Source organism: Gavialis gangeticus, unplaced genomic scaffold (assembly GCF_001723915.1).
Source record: "Gavialis gangeticus isolate Ggan-Ray unplaced genomic scaffold, GavGan_comp1, whole genome shotgun sequence".
Taxonomy (NCBI): Eukaryota; Metazoa; Chordata; order Crocodylia; family Gavialidae; genus Gavialis; species Gavialis gangeticus.
Window position 1 is genome coordinate 207,080,482 of NW_017729032.1, and position 20,229 is coordinate 207,100,710.

The following is a 20,229-nucleotide window of genomic DNA, read 5'->3' on the forward strand; positions in this document are numbered from 1 at the left end:
CAATGCCTTGGGGCTGCTTTTTCTCTTCGGGCACAGACTCCACGGGGGTGGGGGATGATTCTGGTGCCACTCCTAAGTTGGCTGGTACCCTGCTTGTCCACCCCTAGATACCCTACTGCTGAAGGGCTTCCCCAGACTCTTTGCTGCCAGGCCCAGAGGATCACAAGCTCCTGGCTCCCCCTGCTGGGAGCCTTTGATCATCCATGCCCAGCAGCTCTGCCCAAGCTGCCAGGCCTGGGATTTAAATTCCCTCAAATTGCCCTAGGTCTGGGACAGCCCAGAGTCTTGAACTTGCCTAGGGCTGTCCTGGGGCTCAAGCTAACAATTAGCTGATTGTCAGCCCAGGCCCCGGGACAGCTCCAGACTGTGAGTACCCAGCTTTCAACCAGTCACTAATCCCAGGCTTCCTCTGCACTGGTGAGTAGACAGGGCATGACTCGGATCTGATTCTAAAATCATGCCTCCTGTCACGCATGTGTGTTATGGCAGAAGGTGTGATTGCTGGGATTGGGAGGTCAGATCTCATGGTGCCTTTAAATGAATGTATGTCAGGGGCCTTTGTGGAGTTATTTATCCCTCCAGTGCACCTATGAAACCCATCACCTTTAACAGATCTTGGGAAAGGGGTAGAATCCAGGCATGGCTGTTAAAAAGACCCACTACCTTTGTGCGCTGCCTACCAACCTTTTTTGTACTAAATCTTCATGACCAATTACCTCCGGGCAATTCTAAAGGAAAAAAATCCCCCACAACCAACCAACCTAAAATCCATGGTTGCAGTGGTGGTTCATGGTGTCTAGCTGACTCTGTGTAAGGCAGATGTAACCAGGAGAGAATAATCTTCCATGGAGGTGGCAGTGAGGGTATGGGATGATGAGTGTATGGGGTTGTCAGCCTGTTGTAGAAGGGAGCAAACTAGATCAGCCTGCCACAGTAATATGGAAGGAACTTCTTAAGGAGCAGTTCTCCCTATGGGATTTTGTGAAAAAGGCAGGGATCAGGACTAGTGAAAGAACAACAAGGAAAAGGGGTAGGAGTGGTGGATAGTAACATCTGTAAAAAGATCCCTCTGTGTTCCTGATGATGGCTTTGGATTGTGGAAGCAGAATCCCTGAATAATCCATCTAAGTGTTCACACAAGACCCAATTTGCTTTGGGACAAAGTATTTGGAAATGTTAATCCACTTCACTGGATACAGTCAGTCAAGCAGGATGTGTTCAAAACAACAAGGTTTACCTTAATACCATGAGAGGCCTCAGTGTATATTAATCCAAGGTTTCCAGGGGATGATGGAGATTCCTACTTGTTTGTAGTTTTTCAGTCTGCGTCTTAACTCAGTCTTGAGAGATTTTGAACCAGTTTCTCTTGTGGGTATTTAGCAAGTCCTTTATGTTGAATGTGCTGTATACACTCTCTGTATACTGTTTCATATTAAAAGCTAAAGCCCTTGAAATATAGTAAAATCCTACTATATTCTCACAGGTTTAATCTGTAAGAGCAGAGCAGAAACAATTTTAAAGGTTTGTAAGCACTAATTTTTTAACCTTATTATTTTTATCCTCATTATCCTTTTCCATACACAAATATTAGTTTAAACTATCTTGCGCTTAGCCCCTTATTACACAAAGCTTCTTAGAAATAATGTATCCTGCATAATAGTGTGTCAACTCAGAAAAAAGTCCTTTGAATATACAGCTAATTCAAAGCTGGATTTCAAATTTAATACAAATTCCTTTGTGCTTTGTGTGACTATTGTTCTTGTATTACTGCAAAAAAATTGTGTTGGTTAAATTTTTATTTTTGATGTTGAACCAAAGTGGCTGTGTGAGGATTTTTGTCCGTAAGGTAAAGCAGCTGAATCAGGTCAAAATTTGGTCTGAGTTCAACTTTGTATTTAGTGTCAACATACAAGTATAATTCAGATCAGAATTTATCCTCTAGCTTTTCCAGGCTTTTGAAAACAATTTTCCTTTCAGAAAGGTTAAAGTAATCTGATATATAGGAAAAAAGTATTTTTGTAAGCTCTGTGAGTGATCAGATCTCTTCTGTATATCACTTCAGGGTTAATAATAGTCCTACTAGCCTTTGACTGGGTAATCTTTAGGTCATAACAAGACTTTTACTGGGACACTCACTGTCAGTGCTAGTGATGCAAATCAACAGCGTATGCTTTCAAACAACTATTCAAATTTAACTTATCTTTCTGTTTTCCCTCAACTAACTGCTTCCATCATATTATCTTTTGGACGAGTTTTTAGCATTGCATCGCTTTATCAGTTAGAAGTGCTGTTCAGATCCACTTGTCCTCAGTGGTCTTCCAACATATTTATGAGAGTGGAATTATACATGACAATTAATGTAATTGAATAGCTTTTCCTCCTAAGAGTCCTGTATATTTTAGTGAGATTTCCTCCAGAAATGGAAACAGAGCCTGAACTACATGCCACACAGTTGTTGAACTGTGGTGGCGATCAACACAGTACAGCTTCCCTTCAAGAGGTTGTGATACATAGCCTTTCAGAAAGCATGGGTAAACTGCAAAATGGACAGTCCAGGAGAAAATTACAGAAGCAATAAAAGGGGGCTGAGATGCTGCAGGGCAGTGGAAAAAGCAAGGAAAGGTAAAGGTGAAGTGGGACATGCATTCAAAAGGAGAGCTGGAGATTGAGATTGAAGGTCTCAAAAAATGAACGTTGATCAAGCCAGCATTCACCTCCACCAGCATTTCCCAGTGTTTGGAATACTGATGCCCTCCTGAAAATGAAATCAGTGCTGCCTGTCCTGCAGCTGCAGTCATGTGATGTTTTGAGGCCTGCTCACCTGAATTTATACATCATCCATCCCTGCTCTGTCCTTCACGCTTGCCCTGCCAACTTTGGGAAACGCTTGTGTAGCGCTTCATCATTCTGGTGTGAGTCGCTAGGTGGTGTTGTTACAAGCACCATAGGCCATGTCTACCCTGCAATCTGAGGTGCTATTGCCACACATGTAGGGATACTTACATCAGCTTTGATCTAGCTATATTGGGTACTACCAGCAGTGAAGCTTTGGCAGCAGAATGCTGGTTGTACAAACCTGTCCAGAACCTTAGGCACTGAATCAGGTGGCTAGTGCATATTGAAGTCTATGCTTTCATGGGCTCAGTGCTATTGGTATCTGAGCAAGATACATCAAAACTACTGGTTCTTGGATGTGCCTACGTGTGCTGCAGTCACACTTGCAATTGGCCTATAGATATTGCCATTATCTTACAACATAATTTTTCTTATTGCGTAAGCAGTGTACAATTTTTGAAGAAATACTGCACTGTTGTCAGTTTTGTGATTGTATTTCCTTCTGGGGCAGCTATTACCACTAGCCATAGAGTTTGCTGCTTTCCTCAGTCTCTCTAACTGAAGTCAGTTGCAGAGAGGGGAAGCCTTCCTTCTTGAGGACTGGCACTTGGGTTAAGAGTTCTGCTTATAATAAAGCATCTTCCAGTATTTCTTTTTCCCAGCCGTCTTCTACAAGAAAATGCACTTACATACTTATATCAGAGCTTGAATGATTCTTACACAAATTGTACAGCTTCATTTGCCTGTGTCCTGTAGAATCACTTTTTTGTCCTGACAGGTAGGTTGATCTTCCCTCTCTCTGTTTTTTGTTGGGGGAGTTGGAGTTTTTTGGGGGGAGGAGGTGGGGGGGAGAGGGGAATTGCATGATTCCATGACTTTGCAGACAACATGAAACTGGGAAGAATTGCAAGCATGGAGGTTGCAAGTGCAATTCAGAAGGATCTCAACATATTGGAAAGTTGGGCTAGAGCTAACAGGATGAAGTTCAATGTGGACATGGACCAATCAATGGCTTGAAGGTGCAGCAAAATAAATTTAGATTGGATTGTGAGGGAGAGGGAAGGTGCCCTGAGGAAAGCCCGGTAAGGGCTAAGAGAAACTTGCCCCAGGCCATGGGGTTGGAAGCAGCGGCAGACTTGCAGCGGGGGCAAGAGCCCCGCTTTGTCAGCTCATGCTCCCTCTGGATTGGGCCCTGCTGTGGCCGCAGGGGTATTTCTGGTGTGGCGGCACCACCAGAAGTGTGGCAGGACTGTGAGGCAAAGGCCAGGCAACACGGGCCAAGATACACAGCCTGGCCCTGTGGCCAGACCCCCAGAGGAAGGGGAAGGGAGCTGGCTCTAAACCTGAGAGCTTGAAAGAGCCCCTGGTGATCCCATTTGACACCCAACAAATGCTGCAGCATCTGGAGGCTCTGGGGAAACCTCACCAGACTTCACAGCAAGGGAGGAAGTTGGTTGCTGAAAGGACTGGCTCCAGTGAAAACAAGGTTTTTTTCTCTTTTGGGGTTTTTTTTCTTTCTTTCCACTTCCAGCAGGGAGCGCAGATGCGGCCAGCCTCAACAACCCCTTTAGGGAGGGGAGCAGGCAGTCTTCCCCAGTTGGATCTTGAATCATGATTACTGAGTGAGGCTTGCTTAGCACGCTGGGGAAGTCTCATGAGTATGAACCTGGGCCAATTAAATACAGGCAGGGCCAAGGAGTTGTCCTCAAGTAGAGGGTCTGCAGAATCAGCAAGAGATCCAGGAAACTTTTTATTTGCTTAGTTGAGTGACTGACAAAAAATTACATGGGACCAACTGACTCAGTTGAAGATTATTTTATTTTATTTTATTTAGTTATTTATTTATTTTTGATTGGATCAAGCGGTCCAGATCATAAAGAACCTGAGCTCAGTTAGAGCCTTGATTTTCTTTAGAGGGCCAGGATTCCTGGTCTTAATGGGCTCCTTAATGGGGCCAGGACATTCACCTGATTTAATTTCTAGAAATTTTACTGAGCACTGGTAGACAGACAGCATTGTTTTGAGCAAGCAGTATAGCCCATTGGACCCAGCCTAGAGATAACCCCAAGCCTAGTGGCCATGAAGTCAGAACATTTGTCAACTTCAGACTCAGACACTGGGATCAACCATTGTGGTTCCATCTGGTCGGTGAGTAGATAGGATGTAAGAGGAGGTAGGAGCCCTGAAAAAAGGACAGTCATGACAGACCCTGAGGATGAGCAGTTGGCTGGAAGACCACCTACCGAATAAGTGATACTCAACATCAAGATGTGGCAGGCAAGAAATGGGCAATCCAGGCCAAGCATTTGGACCAGAAAGGTCCAGCCTCCTCATGGCATGCACCCACAAGGCACTTGGCTGCTGAGGGCCGCGGCTGTACCCAGTGACATGTCAACATGGATGTCCAGAAAAAAAATTTACTGCTAGAATAATGAGGCATAGAATAGACTGCCTAGGGAAGCTGTGGACACTCAATTACTGGAGCTGTTCAGGAAGAAGTTGGACAGCCACTAATCAGGGAAGATATAGGTATAGCTATGTACATGTTCTACCAGGCCTTGCTGGTTGCCCCAGCCCCTACCCCACCCCTTTTCTGCTATGTGTCAGGGTGTTTTTAAGCCTTCCCAGAGACATTGGGTGTTGGCTACAGCCAAGGCTGGGGACTTTGACTGGAGTGTGCCAGTGCTCCTGCTGGGACTGAAGCCAGAGGTTCCTGGCTAGAGGGTCTTGCCCCTCCACTCAGGGTCAGATCCATCACCATATATGGGGTCAGGAAGGAATTTTGCCCCATGTTTAGATTGGTATGGACTGTGGGGGTTTTTGCCTTTGGTATGGACTGTTGCAGGGGGCATGGCCTCTACTGGGATCTCTTGAGTGTATATTGACAACATTTTATAGAAGTAGGACATTGGCTTCTGTGGTTCCCTTGCTTTACCTGTGGCAGATTAGGGTGCTAGGTCTATACTGGGTCAGGGTTGAAGTTAGTCTTATGTAGAGTTTAGATTGTGGTTTGTATGGGATGGTTTGAATATGGCTGATCCTGCCTCAGGCAGGGGGTTGGACTAGATGACCTCTAGAGGTCCCTTCTAGGCCTTCTTCTCTACGATTCTCTGATTCTATGAAAAGCAATGCTGGATGGCACTATTTATTATAGCATTATCTTATGAGAGGATGGCATGAGAACAGTGTTTCTTTCTGTTAAATGAGATAGACAGAGGCTCTCATTGCATGGTCTCCTATTTGTTTAATTTTGAAAAGAATGTGAGACATTCAAAGCTGTCAGCACCTCTTACCAGCTTCCTGAAATACTGCAAACAGTCTCAAAATCAAACCACTGACTTCTGCGACTGTCCTCAGATAGTGTGCATATTTGTAATGGAATACCAGCAAAGGAAAGGTTTGCCTAGATGTAAATACAGCATTGTTCATTCCTCTGATAGGTTACAGGATATCCAAGTGCCAGCAAATATGCATTTTCCACAAGAATCACATTTCATTATGGAATCTTTTTGCTCATTAATTATTTTTAATTGCCCTCAACTGATGATTTCCTCTTTGTTTTCCTATTTTGTTTCATATCTTCTAGTTAAGAAATAACATTCCTATTTTAAGGTGAAGGCAGATACTCAGTTCTTCATTTATTAACCCTCCTAAATCCCTATCTTTTTTCCTTTCCTTTCACCACCATTTTTTTAACTTGTTCTCATGTAAACTCATTAACATCACTTTCCATTTGACCCACTTAGAGATTTGCGTCACTAGTGATGTTTGAGCAGTGAGCAATCTTTTGCCCCCTCATTGTTCTGTGTTTAAGGGTCTGCTGCACAAGGTTTGGGATGCACAGTACTGTCCCTGTGCATTTGTTTGGATGTGTGTGTATATACATATATTTATATTTATATTAATGTTTATGTTTTTATTTAAATGAATATGCACATGCAAGCAAGCTTAGCTTAGCAAGAATTGTCTGAAATGAACTGCTCAGCATTTATGTCAACACTTAATGGGTCGTTCCCATCTATTAGATTCTACAGTGTGGTGAGCCTATGCTTCAACTGCAGTTTCTCCTCAGCGCAGTTTTACAATGTTGCTTTTTTTAGACTGACAACCTATAATACTGTTGGTGCTGTGGAGAAGTGATAAAGGTAACATTTCACATTGCCAGTCAGAAACTGCCTCTTAGGATAACTTGGCAAAAAAGGAGGGGAGAAAACACAAAGCCAAGTGCGCAGTTGTTAGCAGCAATGACGTCCATAGACACATAATCTCTCCTGAGCTATGTTTCAAGTAGGATTGGGTGACAGTGTTTGAGAAAAATAAGAACCAGCCATGGAGAGTGACTACAGTCCTATTAATGCAGCCCATTTGCCCTCAGAGCTGGAATATTATTGTGCAAATTGCAAAAGAAAAGTTTAAATATTTCTAAGCGCAGGCATTCAGTGAAAAGTGTCAGTAGAGCATGAAGGTTTATTTGTAGAAGCAAAGCACAGGGTCTTGTATCGATTGTGTCTGGCTGATTTCCAAATTTGTTTAGTTTGATATAAAAGATCTGGGGAGGATTTCCTCTTGCTCCAAGCCTTGAAAGCTCACCCTGGGCTTTGATGGGCAATGTGGGAACCTTCTATCTTTTGCATCAGCACTAGCAGCAGAGGTGCTGCAAGCCAGATTAGATCTTCAGCCACACCTAGACAAGCCCACAGAAAGGTAGTAGAGTTGCCCAGGCATCCCTGAGGGCTTAACTGCTCCATTAAAAACATTTTGTTTTTGGTGCTGAAGTGCAAGGTGACTCTCAAAGCCTGGGCTGTATTTGCAGGACAAGGGCTCGATTCATGCAGGGCTTCAGTGTCTATTACACAAGAGGCCAAGGTCCAAAATTTAGATCGTCAAACCCTCTCCCCAACCCTGATGGTGCCTAAACGTTCTAAGTGCCTACATTTATGGAAGATAAGTCCCCAAGGCACCTTCATGTCTCTCACTGAGTACACCCAGAACCACCCAAGTCTCGACAATGCTGAGCTGCTCAGCATCTTATCTCACACCTAAGCCCTGACAGGATTAACAAAACAGATTATTCCTCTGATGGTCTGGCCTACAGGGCCTGATTTAGTAGGTATGCTTGGAGCATGTCTATCCCCAACTCTACTACAAAGCATATCTAGGAAAATCTGGCCACCTGCCCCCATCCCCCATTTTCCCTCAGTGTCACAGTGACTGGAGCATTCACCTGGGATGTAGGAGAACCAAGTTGAAGTACTTCCACAGTTGGAGTTAAAGCCAAGTCTTCCACCTTTTAGGACAATGCTCTAATTCCCTAGGTATGGCATATTCAGGGAGAAGGATGTCCTGATCTCTCTCCTTGAAGCTCCTCTACTTTCACAGAAATAATTAAATAGCCTTCTGAGCAGGGACTTGAACCTGACTTGCCCAGCTGAGTACCTTAATAGGTGCAATCTCTTGCTGGTTAATAGGTGCAATAGGTTAATAGGTGCTGGTTAACAGGTGCAATCTCGTGCTGGTTCTGGTCTGTAGCAGGGGCTGGGATGCAGCTCCTGCCAGACCCCGTGGGACCAGCACTGCTGGTGGAAAACTCACCTGGTGGGATCTGAGCAAGCTGTGCTTTGCTGGCACACTGGAGAAGAGGTCCAGGGGAAAACTCACCCAGCGGGATCTGGGCGAGCCATGGTTCCCCAGCGCACCAGAGAAAAGGCCTGGAGGGAAACTGGAGTAGCACACTGGCTCCAGGGTCAGAAGCCCTGGAGCCCATATGCCCCTGGGAGCCAGTGCTGATTGGCCCAGAAGGAAGCCCTGGCTGCTTAAAGGGAGACACTGAGAGAAGCTCAGCATTTGGCATCTCCAAGAACAAAGGTGGTGCGGCAGGACCAGGAGGAAGACCAGCAGCACCAGAGACCCAGCCAGCTGAACCCTCATGGAACACCACTATCAAATGACCACAGGTGCAAGACCAACTCAACGCATCCAATGAGATAAGTGATGCTGGATGGCGGGGTAGTGGTGGGTGGCCCCACATGCTAGAGGGCAGGGAACATGCAGAGAGAGTTCCCCAGGAGAAGCACAGCCAAGCCCACCTGGGAAGAGGGAGAGAACAGACCACAGGGGTGAGAGACAGGCTGGGTGGAGTGGGGGAGGGGGATGTAGTAGGTAAAAGTAGAGAGGTACCTGGAGAGTCAGATGTTAGGCAGGTTATAGTGTGTCATAAAACCATTGTCTATATTAAGTCCATGAGTTTTTGTATTTAGGAGGTTGATGAAGTGAAGTTTACAGGCTTGTCTGTGAAAAGTTGTTTGTAAATTCAAACCAGAACTGAACCTTACTAACCTCATCAGTAGAAGCAAACTTCCTACAGCCCAGAACACACCAAATACGTCCAGACTATGCCATGACAAGAAATGCAAAACCTGCCAACACATCTCCAGTACCCCACAATTACTACACCCCACAACAGAACCATCACCATTCCTGGATCTTACACCTGCACTTCCAGAAACGTTATACATCTCATCCAGTGCACCAAATGTCCTGATGGAAAATATGTAGGAGAGACCAAACAACAAATGTGTACCAGAATGAATATACACCGGAAATCTATTAAAGATAAGAATACCCAATTACCTGTGGTGCCACATTTCTCACAAGAAAACCACTCTCTCTCCAATCTCTCAGTCCTGATCCTCAAAGGGAATTTACAAAATACTATGAGGTGGAACTTGCGTGCCATGCAGCGGATGCCAACAAAGCTGGCATTATGTACCGTCTTCACTATATTGGCCCCATTGTTGATGACCATGAACCTGCAGGTGAGCTTGCTCTGCTCTATGAGCCACCCCTGCCCCATGCAATTCATGGCCACCATGATCTCCCTTGCTGTGTGGGACTCATCCATCACCTCTGCTTGAAGGAGAGCCCACCAACACCCTGACTGATCGTACCAGTGCCCTGTGAGGGAGAGGTAGGCATGATCTCCACCCTGGCTGCTCTAGTTGTCCAAGGTGAAGTGCAAAGCAACCTGTGGCCCTGCCTACTGCAGCTCCTCCCTCAAGTACTCCCTGCATGCTGTCCTGCTATAGGTGGTGCATGTGGGCATTTGATATGATGGGGACTGAACCCTGGGCACTCAACAAAGAAGAAAGGCTGGCCATCCAGAGCAAGCATCTCCCCAATGCTCTGGGTGATCTCACTTGTCTTGGGAATGAGCCCCCCTTTGTCTCCACCTTTTCCCCACTGGTCCAGGGTGGCCTGCCTCTGCTTTGGGAGGGGGCTTTGGAGTGAGAGGGGGACTTCTTTTTGGGTATGCTTCCCCTGGTGCCAGGCTAAGGAGGGGCAAGGGGGTGCTGCCTCCTGAGATGCAGCAGTATTGCTGTGGTGGTGAAGTGTTTTTCATCCTTGCCCCAGCTCATCTGCTTTCAGCAGTGCTGGCAGGTAGCAGACCTGGGATGATCTGCCACCTCAGAATGATCCCACACTACACTACCCACCCGCTTCTGGGTTGTGGGTGGGGATCCTGCCTTATCCCCCTCCTCACCAGGAAAAGGCACAACAACAGGAGGAGCTGAGCCACCTGCCCCCACAACCTCTTCTGAAGTGCCTTCCAGAAGAAATCTGCCTCTAGGGGAACTTTGAGGGGTGTGGAGCACAAACTCAGATTCCCACTCCTTCCCTAGAATTTCCTTCGCTATGGCACCCAGCTCTGCTGCTTCCAGATCCAGCTCCTCTTCTGGCACTGAAAGGCTCACACTGGGAACTGAAATTGGGGTGGAGACTGTCATATTGGTGCTGGTGGTTATTGCCGGTGTTAGTGAAGATGGTGCAGGTGCAGACACTGCTCCCACCTCCTTGCTTCCGCTAGCAGCAGAAGACTCATCACTGCCAAGAATGAGGGTGCATCTATTTTTTGGGGAGGAGGGGACTTGCAGTTCTCCCTCTGCCCCCTCTTCCTCCCTTGCCAGAAGACCTGGCACCTGCCTTTCCAGCACGCTTCATAATGCTTGGTGCATTGCAAAATGTGTATGTGTCTATAATATATGTTGTGCTTTCCTGCCGTGCACAGTGATGACACACTGTCAAAGAAAACAGAGAAGAAGAGAGACTAGTTAGCTCGTAGCTACCAAGAGACTAGATAGCAAACCAGAGCCTTTCAGATGCTGCTGGTCCAAGAAAGACAGCTCACAAAAAGCACAGATCATTCCACACACAGCCTCATACGTTGTTACTACGTCCTTCCCCCAGAGCACTGTGATGGGAAGGGAACTCAGGGAAAGATCACAGTCACTGGCCAGCTACAGATGTCAGTACCAGAGCAGTTCCCCCCCCCACCCCCCAAGTTTTTGTTTCCTGAACATTTGCCTCCCAAATCTCCGAATCTTTCCAAATCTTTTCCGAATCAATTCGGAGGCTTCTGAATCAATCTGGACCTTTTAATAGGTCTTCTGATTCGAGTCAGATTTGGAGATTCAGTTGCCAAATCAGGCCAAATTTCCTCCTAATCGAATCAGCTACCAAAGCTTTGCACGGCCCTAGTGAATAGCAGCAGTGTTCACCTCCTGGACTCCAGAGCCATGCAGAAGTGGTGTCTCTGGTCAGACCCCTCATTGCTCATTGAGAGGTCTAGCAGGAGCTTGCACTGACCAGGCAATGAACTCGGAGCTCACTGGACATGAACATCACAGCCAAAGTGGAGCTGTACCCACCTTGCCCCATTTCTGGATCTGCTACTTCAGACTGATATGCCAGGTTGTGGCAGCTAAAAATTGTATCTAAGTTGCTTGCTGAATGCTGTAAAAATTAGACCAAGTGTTTTTCTGTCATTTGTTCAGATATTAAGCTATATGTTATTATTAAGAGCCTAATTAAAATAAAAAATTAGTGAGGTCTTATATGTAGTAAGGCTAATAACTTTAACAAAGCCTTGTAAAAGTAGTAGGCCCTATGGCGTATTAAAAATTAACCTTATCAGAAAAATGCAAAGGCTTGTAGTGCTTTTAGTCAGTCCTAAGGAAAGTTTCCAATGAAAGAATCTGTATGTCTGTAAGTTATCAGCATAGTTCAGAAGTTATAAATTGGCTAGCACATCCAAAAGTAATTTAAAAGGAAGACACAGCTGTATAAAAAAGCTACTAATTTAGAATTAACTGCTAACCTAAATTTGTGGGCTAGTGGATCTCAAGGAGCCCAAAGACTAAATACCAGGGTCCTTCCCAGTACCCCTCAAACTGCGCTAATCAGGAATTCCTGACCTCGCTGAGCTTTGCAAAAGAGGAACTTGTCGTACATCAGGCATCAAAGGGGACTGCCAATAAGTTGCCAATGCTAATTGTTATTGTCTGTCCTTGTTATTATGTTACTACGCATAATTGTGTGTTTATTAAGTCAATAAACCTTTCTTACCTTTCTACCCCCGACCACACTCTTAATCCCAAACCTTCCACTGGTGGCTAGAACACAGGTGAGTGGCAGAACTATGAGGCCATTGCATGAAGCAGGGAGGGGGAATGTGGAAGAACACTGACTCTTTGTGTGAGAAAGATCTGACTTGATATAGGCATTTAATTCCAGGAGGGGATTTGTCTTTATGAATCCTAAAGGGAGGAGGGCAACTAGGCTGACACCCTCAAAGGTATTTAGGCACCTCATCTCCTACTAGCTATCTCAGGCAGCTCAGTATGCTGCCTTGCGTGAAACCCATTTGTAAGTCTCTAATTACTCGTATGGGGGTGTAGGGACTTATCTCAAGAGCTGTATATTCCACTTGGTAGCCAAACAATAAATAGGTGTTGCAGCTTTGAGTCTAAGGCGCCCCATCATAAATGTAGCCCCTCATAGGTATTTTAAAGAGTATATCTGTAGCAGGAAATGAAGCACCCTGATATAGAAATCACAAATGATTGACAAACATAGCACTCTGCCACATCCTTTGCCCAAGGCTGCTTTACCAGATTGAACTTCACTTTAAATGTTCACTGTCACTGCAGCATTTACTCAAGTGAGGAACCAATGACTTCACTGGGGTCTGTGCACATGACAAAGGGGCTGCAGGGGCAGCCTCTCGGGCTATACTAATGTTACATTATAAATGTTTATTACAGATTTATGTGCCGCCCTTCCTAACAGAGGCTCAGGATGGCTTATAGGAAAAGAATAAAATAGCTTATGAAACAAAAGACTGTACAAGAGAACAAAACACGAGAACAAAGTAATGTATAAATGCAAGTAGAGAATTAAAATAGAATATAAGACACCCCCTGCCTAAAGAGTATCCCAGCCTCCCCTTGCTTGCTAAATGCCTGCCCAAATAGGAAGGTCTTACAGGATTTAGGGAAGATGTCCTCACCCAGGCTCCAGCAGGCCTCAAGGGGCACGGAGGTGAAGCGAATTTCAGAGTGGAGGAGCAACTGTTGAGAATGATCTCCCATGTGTTTTCACCAAGCCTGCTTACCATACTGGACTTGCAGGAGGTTGCTGTCCACTAACCTTAGAAACAGCATAACTAGGGGTGGGTGAGAGGGGCACCTGCCCTAAGGGACAAGTTAGAAGGGACACTGGAATTGCCCCCCACTCCCACAAAGCCTGCACCCTGGTAGGAACTTTGAAACAATCCCTGCTGCGGTCGTTTTAAGAGGGCTGTTGCTTAAAGAGGGGGATAACTGGCTGAGTAGTCAGTGTCAGGTGATGGTTTCTTGAGTGTAGGGACCAGACAACCACAGACTTAAGAACATCCTGCACCCTGCCCTCCCCAGAGGAAGGCATTGACAACCGCTGCTAGCAGTGGCCCCAATCTTCCCTAGCTGGCTTTTAAAAGCCATGATGGATATGGAGCTAGTTTACAGCTAGCTGCCTACATTCCCCCCCCAGCACACCCTCTGTGTCAGTGGGTGACAACAATTCAAATGATCCATAGGACACGGCAGAGCTGCTAGTTAATAGTCAGTACCAACATTGTTAGCATTTATTTTTGCTCTACGACAAATGACATGCTGTAGAGACTTCCTCTTGCTATAGAAACTGCAAGCAAGAGAAAAAAGTTGTGGATAGAGGAGCATGCTGCTTAGCTTTTTGGAGGAGCATTTTATGTAGTGGATCTGCTTCTTGTGACATGCTGAGCACATTGTATATGCTGCTTCCTCTTTGTTGGATTGCTTTTTTTTGATACTTTTCTGGGGCTCTTCAGTACCACTGAAGAAGCACTGATCAGTTTATTTTAGGCTCAGATGTAGCAGTACAGTTGCAGAGGGAGACAGTAGGCTATTTATTCTGTATGATCTGAATGAACTTGATATTTGATCTGCAATTATATAGCAGAAGAGGCTCTGCAGGGCAGGCAGAGTAGGGATTCTCTAACAGATGTCATATGTTCATTACCTGTTCTGTAAATTAGCTCTGAATGCCCCGTTAGGTCTCAGCTTACTTTCCCCCACTGTCAGACATCACCTTGTACAGTTGGGCAGAAATGTACTGTTGAAGTAGGAAATCTGACACAAATCTTGCTCCTTCCTATCTTGTGTGTCTCACCCTTTTTAAAGTGTTCAACTCTGTAGTCCAATTCAGTTTAGGGTCTTGTAGGAGTGGTTTATGAGTACAATAACATCATTCACATGGTCACCACATAGGTTCTGTTCATTTATTCCATATCAGATTCCTTAAAACATACATGTTTCCTTCTTCATGTGGGGAAAAAGAGAGAGAGAGAGGGAGAGAGAGAAGTCCACTCTACAGCTATAGAAGTAATTTGTCATAAAAATTCATGGTTAATTGCCAAGGTTTTGACTATGTCATATTAGTTAGCATTCATGCTAAATGTGTTACACCCTGGAGTCCTCTGGGGAATTTAGGTACAGCTTATGAATTTGAGCTGAGATGATAAACTGCATATATCTGTATTAAATAGCTGACTCCATTTTGATTATAAGACTAGTTGAACTTTTTCTTCTTGCTGTCTTTTCACTTCCCATCATGGACTAACTTTTCAAAGAGAGGTGGCAGAGGGCTAGTAATAAAGGGTTGTTAAAACCCGACAATCATCAATATATATAAAACACTTTTGGATAAAGAGATGGCTGCTGCCCCAGAGCAAACCAATTGTTCATGTCTGAACTCTGGGGTAGGAAAGGCAATTAAGCAACAGAACAGCTGATAGATGGCTTTGATGACCTGTTGAGGCTAACTGGGACTCACCTGATATGGCGAGGCTGGAAGTTACAGAAGAAAAGGTTCCTAAAACCTAACTTACAAGAAGCAGACCTGGAGGGGAGCTGGGGAGTGGGAGAGAGATAGATAGGTAATTTCTGTGATTTAGAACAGTGGTCTCCAAAGTGGGGTGCACAAGACGATCCATTGGGGTGCAGGAAGAAAATATTAGAACTTCTATTTAGATGTATATTTATATAAATATACATATATTGGGGGTGCACGCTCAAAAATTTTTTACTGATAGGGGTGCGCGAATATAAATATACATATATTGGGGGTGCGTGCTCAAAGTTTGTTTACTGATAGGGGTGCACAATCAAAAAAGTTTGGAGACCACTGATTTAGAGAACAAGGGCTGAGCTGAAGGAGAAAGATATTGGACACACCACAGGACTGTGATCTAGCCACAGAGATGTGAGCAAATAAGGGCAAAAAATACAAGCAGGGCCAATTAGTAATTTCTGGGTTTGCATATCTTCTTTGCTTTCTAAGTAAAGAATTGTGTGTTGGAAACCACGTGGAAAGCCTGTATGTCCGTGTGTGTGTGTGTGTGTGTGCACGCGCATGCTTGTGTGCAAAATACTATATAGGCAGTACTTCTCAAACAACCTTTTTGGTTCTGATTCTGTTCTCCTGTAATAGTCACAAGTATATCCCAGAACAGACTTTCCTGCCTTTGAGCCTTTTTCTATCCGTCCTTGGGACTTATCTGAATTTTAAAGGTCTTTTATTAAACTGCACAAGAACTTGTAGTGATGGATGGGCTTGTGGTACATCTGTTGTAAGTGTGATCAGCAATATAGATCAGTGGGTGCATCTACACATGCCCCTGTGGCATCATTGTTACTGCGCCGTCATTTAGTACTTCCTTTAGGTGACACAGTAACAGCCATTACTGCACTGTGCGGGCAGTGCAGTTATTTTTAGCCACTGTGTCACTGTACTAATGCGATATAGCAAGGGAACGTGGTGCTGCAGCGATGTAGCTGCAGCATCATGGGTTGCCCGCCAACTCTATGTTGCCAAAGTGCACTGCTACAGCAACATAGCATCTCTTGGAGGTTCAAGAGTTCCCATCCTTTTGAAATGGCTGGGAGTGATGTGTGGTGTTGGGGGAGAAGTAGGTTTTGGAGGGCATGGGGGGCAGCTTAGAGTGGTTGGGAATTTTGGGGTGGAGATTGGTTTTTACATCCAAGTATTTAGCAGCAGCAGTTCTTTCTGTAGCTCAAAGCAATAACTATGTTTCAAAGATATTCAGGTTTCCATTGAGCTGGGTCACAGTGACATAACCTGATTCAGACAGCAGGCTTAATGGGAGGGGAATGAAATTGTTGACTAGAAATACTGAGTCTCCTAGAAAATCTAAGGCAATGACTCATGTTACCCAATGGCTTGAGCTCACCTGGCTATGAACACCTGACACTGCTGTCTTCAGATGCTCTAAGTTGGGTAGTTAGGATTTTAAAGTAGATACAGCCATATTAGCTTTCACTTGCCAATGTTCCATGAAAATGTTCAGAACAAAAAGGCCACTCTAACAAAAATTGGGGTTTCTTAGACAATGTGTATGTGGACTGAAAGTTTTTTACAATTGCACAAGATACTCTCCTTGCAGATTTACTCTCTCTCAGAAAACAACATGTGTCCTTTATGTCCTTTTTGTTTCACATTCAGCAGCTATTATCGACTGAGGAAGTTCCTTATTTCCTCAGTACAAACCTGGGTGCTGCCAATTCAAGTGGACCACTTGCATTCACCACCCTACATTATTTTTATTGAAGGCTATGGTATGACAAGCTGAACCTTTGTAAACATAAAAAGAACATCATTAAAAAGTAGGAGGGAAGCCCTATACTACTGAAATCAATGGAAATTTTGCCATTAAATTTTATGGGACCAGGATCAGACCCTATGTAGCATGCTGAGCAGGGCTGTGCAAAACAGCACCGTTCTGTTTCGACTTGCATTTCAAGGTTTTAACAGAACAGCATTTCGTTTCACATTTTGTTTTGATTCAAAACCGCTATTCCATTTCATTTCATTGAAATAGTGACACTGTTTTGATGCTGTTTTGACGTTTCGCCCATAGGCTATAATGGGGAAGCACAAAACATCCTCTCTCATCAGGCAGGCAGATCAGGGGCCCGCAACCCCAGGAGGGCTGCAGGGGCTGTGCCAGTCCTCCTGGGGTTGCATCCCTCAATCTGCCTGCCAGATGAGGGAGGGAAGCCAGGTGCTGCCACCTGGGACCGGGGAGCTGGGGAAGGGAACTGAGCCCAATTGCTCAGTTCCCCTCCCCAGCACTGGGATCAATTGGGCTGGGGAAGGGAACTGAGCCCGATCAATCAGTTCCCCTCCCCAGCCTTACGATCAGGCTGGGGAAATCAACTCAGACTGAGTTATCAAATTGCACTCTGTTTCGTCATTAGCCACTTGCCTGAGTCATCTGGTTTCCTTTACTTTAGGGGCCAAATGTAAAGCTTTGTCCTTTAAAACAAGTGTGGGAGATAGAACTGTACCTTAGATTTCATATCTGCAGTCCTAAACAGCATTCTGTGATGACTCATCATACGTCAGAGGAGGATGCCAAAAGCAAAGCTGAAGGCAGGGATGCATGAGTCTCCAATTTCTGGGGAACTGTGAATAAAGAAGATAAATGATGTTATAGCCAAGCAATGAACAGGCAAATGGGTACTTACTTTATAAGTATGCAAATCCAATGAAATAAAAGTAGTCTCTTGTTTGGACTGAAAAGAACTTACTGTGACTACATGATAGTCTATTCTCTCTCTCTGAACATCAAAGCCAGTCCTCTATAATCTAAGGAAGTTGTGCAGGGATTTTTCTGTCGGTATTTGTTTTCATACCTTGTTCTAAATGCTAATGCCAAGGACCACTGCAAACACAAAGCGGGAGCATTTTTCTTTAAATGAGGACAGAAGGCTAGATCCCAACATCACTTTACACTCCAGGCATGTACCCAGGAATAAGCTACTGTAGACAAGGCTGAGATATACGGATATACACTGGGCGCATCTACATGAGCTGCTACATCACTGTAGCAGTGAGCTATGGTGACACAGTGTTAGCAGGATGTACCATAATGCCACTGCTACTGCACAGTAGCAACAGGTTACTGTGCAGTAGCTCGTTGCTATTGTGCCATAGGGTCGGAAATGACCTGTGCGCTGCTGGGATTGTGCAGCACCGGCAGGTACTGTGCAGTCATTTAGTATTGCTCAATGACTACATGACTGCGCAGTGCACAGTTGGGTGCACGGGTAGATATGCCCACTGACAACTGCCTGCATGTGTTCTCTTAGCCCACAGCAAAGTGTGAGCTAACCTGTGGCATCTGACCCCTCAAAGACTCTTGCTGACTCTAAATTGCCTGAGAAAAGTGAAGAATCAAAACCAAGACCAGGCCGTAAAATGTATATCTCCGTGGCATTTTTCTGTCATCCCTCATAAAGAGGTCAGCTGACTTAAGTTCTGTTTGTAGTAGCAGCACACAGTGCATAACTGGGGTAGGAAGTTGCTGGGCCTGAGTAGGGAGGGAAATGGTGGGAAGAAGCAGGTTATACCATGCGTGCCCCTTTAATTCTCTGAGCCCTGAGTTGATTCCCAGGAAGCCCCTTCCCTGTAGCTGACTGACTTCCAAAGAAGGACGAAGCTCCTCTCACCAGGCCAGTGCTGGATGCTGCCGGGGTGAAGAATTCTACAGCATCAGCAGATGTCTATACAGATGTTTCACCTTTTAAATCCTTCTGCTTCAGTTCAGTTTTTTTTATCATTGGTATTCAGTTTCTTTGTTTCTGGGTCTGATAAGATGCCTCCTTGCATGGGCAATAGGGAGGCGAGAACTGTCTGGAAACCAGTTTGTCAGCAGTATGCACTTTCAGGTCATGGACATAATGATTCATCAGCTTTGCAGTTCTTCTGCCTCTTAGCAGGCTATTGTTGTCCCAAGGTGTTTCAGCATGTGCAGGACAGGAGTGCAGGGGTCTGTGAGCTTTCCTCCATATGCTGTGATTGCATAGCCTTCGCTTTACCTGAACGGACAGAGATTTGACTGTGGACAGAATGAGGAGACTGTCTGAGATGGAGAAATATCAAGGTGTTCTGTGGTAAAGGTTGGCCTTCTAAGCACTGAAAATGTAGGGACAGACTGAAGATAACGTGCCAGTCTTAAAGTATAGAAGGAAGAAATGGGCATCACCTTTTCACCACCATCATTGACAGCACCTGTATCGCTGCTTGGTGACACTGCTGGCTCTGGTTTCTTGTTAACTGGAGGACAGCAAACTACTTGGTGCTTCCTGAGGTGTCTCTTTCTCACTGAGTTTATTATTTTTATGTATTTATTTATGAGATGTATATGCTGCTTTTCCCAACAAAAGCTCAGGGGGGGAGAGGGAAGATTAGGAGATGGGCACATCCCTCAGATGAAAGAGGGAAGGCATGCTTGCATGACTGATGAAACATAGTCCCTTGGGTTTAGGTACCAAATGTGAACAGCCTTAGCAAGGCAAAGGCAAAGTTGGCCAATACAAGCCTTGCCATGTCACCCAGCCAAGTCTTGGTCATACAGTCTCTGTTTGAAGTATTCTGTGTGTGATATATTTTTAACAATAAAACTAGGGACAGTCCAATAACAACAGTATTGTTCATCAGCAGTGGTTTGAATTCCCAGGCAATAATGTAGTGATGCATGGGTGAGCAAGGCACCAACCCCAAATGCTAAGTTCTGGGGGGCAGAGGGAAAGACCCTTCTGTTTCCACTCCCTCCAGCTATACCCTGCATCTTTCCTGCTTTGGCTGCAGCATCAGGGAAGGCAGAGAAGTGGCAGTGGTGCACAGTGAAGGAGCAACTAGAGGTCTGCTTCTGCAGGGGGACAACTGCCCCCCCCCCCTTATTGCTACTGGAAATCAGTGTGTTTTGGCCCTAAAAAGGAGGTGACTTTTTCCCTCTCCACTCCCCTACATATCCATCTGCAAGGAATGGTTCTTTCATTTTATTAATTACTTTAGTGTGTTACACAATATATTGTGTTGCTTGGAGAGTAAGTTTTTGTGCTTCATGGTACACTGATCATGATAATAGTATTTTTTAACTTTAATGTTAAAGGTCATTATCCATTCCTTTTTATATTTCACTGCATATGTCATACCCCAAAAAACACTGATGATTCC

The 20,229-nt window shown here is 45.0% G+C and overlaps 1 long non-coding RNA gene across 4 annotated transcripts in view; it reads right to left on the reverse strand.

Moving 5' to 3' along the window:
- LOC109303384 overlaps positions 1-20,229 on the reverse strand; it is a 97,508-nt gene that overhangs the window by 19,472 nt on the left and 57,807 nt on the right. For 2 of the 4 annotated variants that reach the window (XR_002099080.1, XR_002099081.1), the window contains exons 3-4: positions 17,556-17,673; positions 14,942-15,098 (exon numbers count right to left, since the gene is read on the reverse strand). This is a non-coding gene — a long non-coding RNA (uncharacterized LOC109303384). Of the gene's footprint in view, positions 1-14,941; positions 15,099-17,555; positions 17,674-20,229 lie in introns of those variants that run through there. The other 2 variants (XR_002099082.1, XR_002099083.1) reach the window with 1 other exon arrangement.